Raw genomic sequence first — 8,475 nt, 5'->3', positions numbered from 1 at the left:
TGATGTAGTCAGCTGGATCCGGGCCGTATCCAGATCAGACGGAGGACTTGAGCCTAGACACGACCAGAACACATGAGCCGGATCCGGGCCGTATCCAGATCAGATGGAGGACCTGCGGCTAGACACAACCACAACGCATGATGTAGTCAGCCGGATCCAGGCCGTATCCAGATCAGATGGTGGACCTGCGGCTAGATACAACCACAACGCATGATGTAGTCAGCCGGATCCAGGCCGTATCCAGATCAGATGGTGGACCTGCGCCTAGACACGACCACAACGCATGATGTAGTCAGCCGGATCCAGGCCGTATCCAGATCAGACGGAGGACCTGCGCCTAGACACGACCACAACGCATGATGTAGTCAGCTGGATCCGGTCCGTATCCAGATCAGACGGAGGACTTGCGCCTAGACACGACCACAACGCATGAGCCGGATCCGGGCCGTATCCAGATCAGACGAAGGACCTGCGGCTAGACACAACCACAACGCATGATGTAGTCAGCTGGATCCGGACCGTATCCAGATCAGACGGAGGACCTGCGCCTAGACACGACCACAACGCATGAGCCGGATCCGGGCCGTATCCAGATCAGACAAAGGACCTGCGGCTAGATACAACCACAACGCATGATGTAGTCAGCTGGATCCGGGCCGTATCCAGATCAGACGGAGGACTTGCACCTAGACACGACCAGAACGCATGAGCTGGATCCGGGCCGTATCCAGATCAGACGGAGGACCTGCGGCTAGACACAACCACAACGCATGATGTAGTCAGCTGGATCCGGGCCGTATCCAGATCAGACGGAGGACCTGCGGCTAGACACGACCACAACGCATGATGTAGTCAGCTGGATCCAGGCCGTATCCAGATCAGATGGTGGACCTGCGCCTAGACACGACCACAACGCATGATGTAGTCAGCCGGATCCAGGCCGTATCCAGATCAGACGGAGGACCTGCGCCTAGACACGACCACAACGCATGATGTAGTCAGCTGGATCCGGTCCGTATCCAGATCAGACGGAGGACTTGCGCCTAGACACGACCACAACGCATGAGACGGATCCGGGCCGTATCCAGATCAGACGAAGGACCTGCGGCTAGACACAACCACAACGCATGATGTAGTCAGCTGGATCCGGACCGTATCCAGATCAGACGGAGGACCTGCGCCTAGACATGACCACAACGCATGAGCCGGATCCGGGCCGTATCCAGATCAGACAAAGGACCTGCGGCTAGATACAACCACAACGCATGATGTAGTCAGCTGGATCCGGGCCGTATCCAGATCAGACGGAGGACTTGCACCTAGACACGACCAGAACGCATGAGCTGGATCCGGGCCGTATCTAGATCAGACGGAGGACCTGCGGCTAGACACAACCACAACGCATGATGTAGTCAGCTGGATCCGGGCCGTATCCAGATCAGACAGAGGACCTGCGGCTAGACACGACCACAACGCATGATGTAGTCAGCTGGATCCAGGCCGTATCCAGATCAGACAGAGGACCTGCGCCTAGACACGACCACAACGCATGATGTAGTCAGCTGGATCCAGGCCGTATCCAGATCAGACGGAGGACCTGCGCCTAGACACGACCACAACGCATGATGTAGTCAGCTGGATCCGGTCCGTATCCAGATCAGACGGAGGACTTGCGCCTAGACACGACCACAACGCATGAGCCGGATCCGGGCCGTATCCAGATCAGACGAAGGACCTGCGGCTAGACACAACCACAACGCATGATGTAGTCAGCTGGATCCGGACCGTATCCAGATCAGACGGAGGACCTGCGCCTAGACACGACCACAACGCATGAGCCGGATCCGGGCCGTATCCAGATCAGACAAAGGACCTGCGGCTAGATACAACCACAACGCATGATGTAGTCAGCTGGATCCGGGCCGTATCCAGATCAGACGGAGGACTTGCACCTAGACACGACCAGAACGCATGAGCTGGATCCGGGCCGTATCCAGATCAGACGGAGGACCTGCGGCTAGACACAACCACAACGCATGATGTAGTCAGCTGGATCCGGGCCGTATCCAGATCAGACGGAGGACCTGCGGCTAGACACGACCACAACGCATGATGTAGTCAGCTGGATCCAGGCCGTATCCAGATCAGACAGAGGACCTGCGGCTAGACACGACCACAACACATGAGCCGGATCCAGGCCGTATCCAGATCAGACGGAGGACCTGCGGCTAGACACAACCACAACGCATGATGTAGTTAGCCGGATCCAGGCCGTATCCAGATCAGATGGTGGACCTGCGCCTAGACACGACCACAACGCATCCCTGAAGTGTCAGCAGAGATTGTGTCAACTAGACTCTCCCCTGTGAAGGCCTCATTGACACGACAGCCTGTGGCACAAAAGCCTGTCTCTATACCGGCGTGATTAATCTAATTTTTATCCAGATGGAACTGAATTAAATATTCGGAATGTTCTTATCCAATCTGACTTCTGACCTGTAATGCTCCCTGAATCATAATCATACACTGTTCGTTCGTTGGCCAGAGGAGAACTGGCCCCCGACTAAGCCTGGTTTCTCCCAAGGTTTTTTTCTCCATTCTGTCACCTGATGTAGTTTGGGTTCCTTGCCACTGTGGCTTCTGCTTTGCTAAGTCTGGGACAGTTAATGTTCAACAATATTATTGATCTGCCTGAATTGACACCATAGTATGAGAACTGGGCCGAGCTGGACAATGACATCACTGTTTTCTCCAGAGCTGCTTTATAGATAAATTAACTAAATTAATAATTAAACAGTATGTTTTTCTGTATCATCTCTTCCTCTTTACTACTAGTTAATAGTAAGTAAACATGAATGAACATTAAAAGGAATGTTGAAAGATACATAACAACTTACTGAAATGTTGGGTGAATGCAGATAAAGTGGGCCATTTAAAGGGGTCATATAATCGTACATGCACTTTTACAAGTTGATTGTACTGAAATGTGTGTTGGCAGTGCCTGTACACAACAATCATAAAATGATGAAAATCCATCCAGTGTTTTTTTTTTTTATCTTCTTATATGTTTTCCCCCATCTCAAATCAAGCCGTTCGATTTTGTGACGTCACAAAATCGACGCCCCTCCCACGATTGTTGATTGACAGCAGCGTTTCAACACAGACCCGCCCTCGCTCGTGAGCGAGCTGTCAATCATAGTCCGCGCGGACCGGCGCGGTCATTGTTGATACACTAGAGCACTGTCTATGAGCAGAATGGCGTCTAAGCGATTGTGGTGTTCTGTTCTTGGGTGTAATAACGAATACAGCAGTCATTTTGATGTTCCTAAATCCGAACCGCTGAAGACGCAGTGGCTAGTTTGTTTTCGAAGGGAATATTCCCCACGATCAACGTCAATGCTTTCATGTTTGCGCGAATCATTTCACACACCAGACTGCTTTACAAACGAGGGTCAGTAACGTTATAAAGCTGGTTTTGCTAAGAAGCTGCTCCTGAAAAAAGGATCGGTACCAACTATTCGTGTTCCTGCTGCACCTCCAGAATAACTGAAGTGAGTGTAACGTTTTATTAACCTTTTATATTAATATTTATATTAGGGCTGTCAAAGTTAGCGCGTTAACGCAAAGTTAACGCAAAATCATATTAACGGCACTAATTTTTTTAACGTGCGATTAACGCAGCGCGTATTTTCTGTTTGACCCGTGGCCCAACCCCTAGTTGGAGAAATGGAGATACACAGTGTTGCTAACTTAGCGACATTGCAGACCCCTTTAGCGATTTTTTCCCTTCAACAAAGCGCCCAAACCTTATTTAGTTTCTGAGAATCTACCGGTACCGCCGGTTCTGCTCTCTCAGCACGCGCGAGCGCCTCTCTCTCTCTCTCTCTCTCTCTCTCTCTCTCTCTCTCTCTCTCTCTCTCTCTCTCTCTCTCTCTCTCTCTCTCGCTCGCTCGCTCGCTATCTCTCTCTCCCTCTCTCTCTCTCTCTCTCTCTCTCTCTCTCTGCGTCTCGCGCGGAGGAGCAGCGCTTTTATGTTGCTTCTCTATTTTTACAAGTAGGCCTATAGCCGAAATCAGAGCACAGATATTGTCTTTATCTTATGTGAATTTGATTTCATCAGACGACGGCTCGATTATCGGAATTTTTGTGCAAATTAACGTCTTGGAAGGGAGAGCTGGTTATGTCTTAATGGGTCGCGTTTCAGTCACCATTTCAAATTCATTCCGTTGTTTGACAACAGAAACAGTAAAATATAGCCTACCAATGAAAACAGTTTTATTGAGAATTTAGCTTCATCAAAATGGGCACAGAGAGAGACAAACTACAATGTAATAGGCTAATAAATAATAGCCTACATAAAATGTACATTTAGTATTTTCAGAAGAGCTGCCCTGTCATGCAAAAATCTAAACATGTTTGTGTTAGTAAATTGCTCAGTGCAAAGAAAGAGAAGTAATGGTAACCTGGCATTTTTTTGTTCTTTCTACGTGTCTATGAACAAGTTCTTTGAAAAACATCTGTGACCTTAGAAACATGTCTCGTCCTTATGCTCTATATTGACTATGGTTTCAATAATAAACATACATTTGCATAAAGCATCTATATTTATCCATGCCCACGTTGATTAGAGTATTACAAACTTGAAAAGTATTAATTTAAGGTACATTTAGAACAATTAAAAAAAAAGTGCGATTAAATGCGATTAATCGCGAGTTAACTCATGACAATATGCGATTAATCGCGATTAAAAAATTTAATCGATTGACAGCCCTAATTTATATTAATCTTTGCAAATCGCTTGCACGCTTCACGATGAATGCGGCTGTTTACACTCAGGGTACATTACGGCATGTTTTCTATGTACGACGTTCTCAATATAATTCATAATCCCACGTTTATAATGAACAACGCGTTATGGTTATTGTGTTATTGTGTTACAAACGGTGTATGCACAGAACAGAGGGGCGGGGTGAGCAAAGCTCATTATCATTTAAAGACACATGCACTTAAACGGCGTGCTGAAAACAGAGCTGTTTTTGACCAGGTAAAATGAGTGTTTTCTTACGATACTAATGAGAATTTTTAATTAAAGTATATTACAAACTTTTAATTTAGACCCTAAAGAATCATATTAGGCTATGTTCACACTTAGCGTCTTTTTTCAAACTGCCAGCGTCTGTTCTACATTATAACCCTATGGAGTAAACCGTTTTTTTTCCAAAAAGTCCTGAGCGCTTTTTAAGACGCCACCGCCGGCGTCTTTTTCTGCAGCTCAGAGCGTCTTTTTAAGTTGAAAAAAGTTCAACTTTTTTGAAAAGAACGCCCTACGTCAAGCGCCGTTTTGACAGCTGACCAATGACAAGCGAGTAGCTAGACCTGTCGTTTCCATAACAACAAAAACAACAAGAAAAAATGGAGCACCATACAGTTTCCTTCCCCGTATAATGTCTTGCACCCACAAACGTCTTTGTGAACCGACATTCTCCTCCCCGGTAACTTCAAAAGCCAACGCAAGAGCCAACTTTCTCTTTCTATTAGGCTACTGTTGCAGCTGTTGTTATAGCAACAAAAGACGCGCTCGGCTGCTATTTGTAACCGAACGCTACCAGCGTTTTTTTTTTTTGCTAAAAAACGCCGTTGTCAACTTTTTCTTGTCAAAAAAGACGCTAAGTGTGAACATAGCTTAGCTTGTACAAAAATGGCATTATATGACCCCTTTAAGTTTGATTGTACTATGCTCACTTGGTTTACACTTTAAGAGAATGACAGCGGTGTTTAATTAAAGAGACACTATTTCTTTAAATGATAGAAAAATAGTTTTGGTTGATGCAATATGACACTGGCGTGTGGCCACACCTCAAAGGAGGACACCTTCGTGGTTAAAGGAATAAAACCTTATGACATAAGATTTTATTTTCTAACTTATAAGGTTGCTTACTAAATGTAAACAAATATTATTGTGACAGTTCCTGTTGTGTTTGTTACTACAGTTAACAGGGAATAAAATGTTGAAAAATTAGTTTAGTTAGTTTTCTTGTGTTTCAAAATTGCTGGCCCACTTTAGCTGAATATTTTAGATACAGTGGGTGACCTTTAACCTTCAGTAATTATACTCAAATTCAATAAATAAATTGACATTCACTCACTGGTTATTTTATAGTTGACGTATAATCTACCTTTTTAGAAAACAGAAATGAGTGTGCTGTTTGGAAATTCAAGTCAGAGATGGAAGAAAGGACAGAAAGAGCAGAAAAAAGACGAGGCATTACGTTCAATCTGTGGAGTGAAGAAAGGATGAGAAGAGCAAAATGTAGATGCAGAATATAACGCTTAAAAATATGGACATAATTTAAGTTCATTTAAAGTGTTTAAGTCCCATTTTTAATGTGTTGTAGGGTTTTTCATCCACATTCTGATTTCTGAATATTCTGATTTCATCAAATTGAATGGGTCTCATTCATGAAACATTCTTATATACGAGTAAATATGTGAGTGATTTGCGCGTAAAGAGACATTCCCGAAAATTCTTCTCCTGATTCACAAATAGGCCTACTTCGTAAACGTCAGATTTGATAGTGAAATGTGTGTGTGTGTGTTAATGAATTCCAATCAGTCGTAAATGGGACGCGCGTGCACGCCTATTTCTCTCAATTACCATAAATCCCGCCCATTAAAACCGACTGACAACTATATATGGGCATCATAGTATGACACCAAACGATTCCACGTCTTCTCAAAAGCGAATGAAGAAGAGAAATTTCTCAGATGCAGAAATTGAAGTTTTATTATCAGAAGTTCGTTCAAAACGCCACATTTTATTTTCAAGCGTAGGCCTACATAGTGGCGTATCAGGTCCTAAAAAAAGAAGAAGGTTTTTTTTAGGTAACAATGCTTTTACCTAAATGCTTTAGGTAAACATGCTTGGCAGCATATTACAGATGCAGTTAATGGAGTTTCATCTGTTAATCGAACAGTCCCAGAAGTGAAAAGAAAATTGTTCGACATTTAAGACACAGAATTAAAAATGAATATGTTCTTTATTAAACAATAAAAACAGTCCTAAAAGTCTCTTCAGCATTCTCTTTTTCGGGGCTCAGACAGAGAGAGGAATGAACATAATTAACAGCCTCCGCGTTCTCCTCTTCGGGGCTCAGACAGAGAGAGATGTGAACATAACATGAACGTAACTCAGCAGCTTCAGACAGAGAGAGGAATTAACATAATTCACAGCTTCCGCGTTCTCTTCTTCGGGGCTCAGACAGAGAGAGATATGAACATAACGTAACTCAGCAGTTTCAGACAGAGAGAGGAATGAACATAATTCACAGCTTCCGCGTTCTCTTCTTCAGCGTTCTCTCAGACAGAGAGAGGTATGAACATAACATGAAAGTATCTCTGCAGCTTCAGCATTCTCCTTCAACAGGGCTCAGACGGGGAGAGGAACGAACAGATGTGACTGCGAGTGAACAGCAGAAACACAATTCCCACACTCGCATATTCACCAACACACATAGGCGTCGATTTCGGGGGGGGACGCGTACCCACCAGATTTCGTCATGAGTCATTTTGTACCCACCACTTTTAACTTCCGTCCATATTAATTTGACTTTTGGTTCGATTTTTTTGACCGTTTTCAGTGGTTGTGAGGAGCAATATGGGAGAGAAATTTGGTAATCATTGTCTGACCTAACAAAAAAACATTATAATATTCATTTTATTTTATTTTCCGTGTTGGCATTTATGAGGGAAAAAAACAACGTGTCAGTTCTCAGGTACAGACTTGAGCGCTCTGAAAGCGGCACTAAAAGACTGCTTTAAAACTTTCACAGAGACCTCAAACAGAACAGCTGCCTTTCTTTAAAGTGAATTTCGTTTTGTATTAATTATATCTTAATTTTAATCAATGTTTCATGAACCAATTGCCTGGATTTAATAAGAAGTAAATATAGCAGAATCATGACATGGAGGCGCCGGCGAGTGAACTGGAGTTCGTCTCATAAATGAACCGAAACTCAGCGTATGCACATTCACATTCACAGCGTATTTAGAGCAGTCATAATCATTACTTTTACCGGTTCTTTGTGGCAAGCTTTATGCGTGTGCTTGAGTGCAGCTATATCACATAAGCTCATTATCCTGTAGGCTAAGTAATTAAATTAATATAAAGGGGCGATTTGTCCACGAATGACTTAAATGAACAACTAGCCTACTAGTCGACTAGGAAAAAAACTTAGTCGGAAGCAGCCCTTATTCCACATATTTTCGAACCAAGCAACAGGACATCTGTGTTGAACAAGCGACCCTGCGGAATGAACGAGCGGAGCGGAATATTCAGAAATGCGCTCTCCACTCACGAGCTCTGATCGGAACAAACCCAAACCTCATCTGCTGAACTTGCGCAGAAAAACATCAAAATAAAATGGTTTTTAAAACTAAACACTATTTTAGCACAAATTATGAGCTTCTTGGCGATTT

The sequence above is a fragment of the Rutilus rutilus genome (genome assembly GCF_951802725.1).
Source record: "Rutilus rutilus genome assembly, chromosome: 8".
Lineage (NCBI taxonomy): Eukaryota > Metazoa > Chordata > Actinopteri > Cypriniformes > Leuciscidae > Rutilus > Rutilus rutilus.
The sequence above is the reverse complement of the archived record's forward strand: the minus strand, read 5'-3'. Positions refer to the sequence as shown.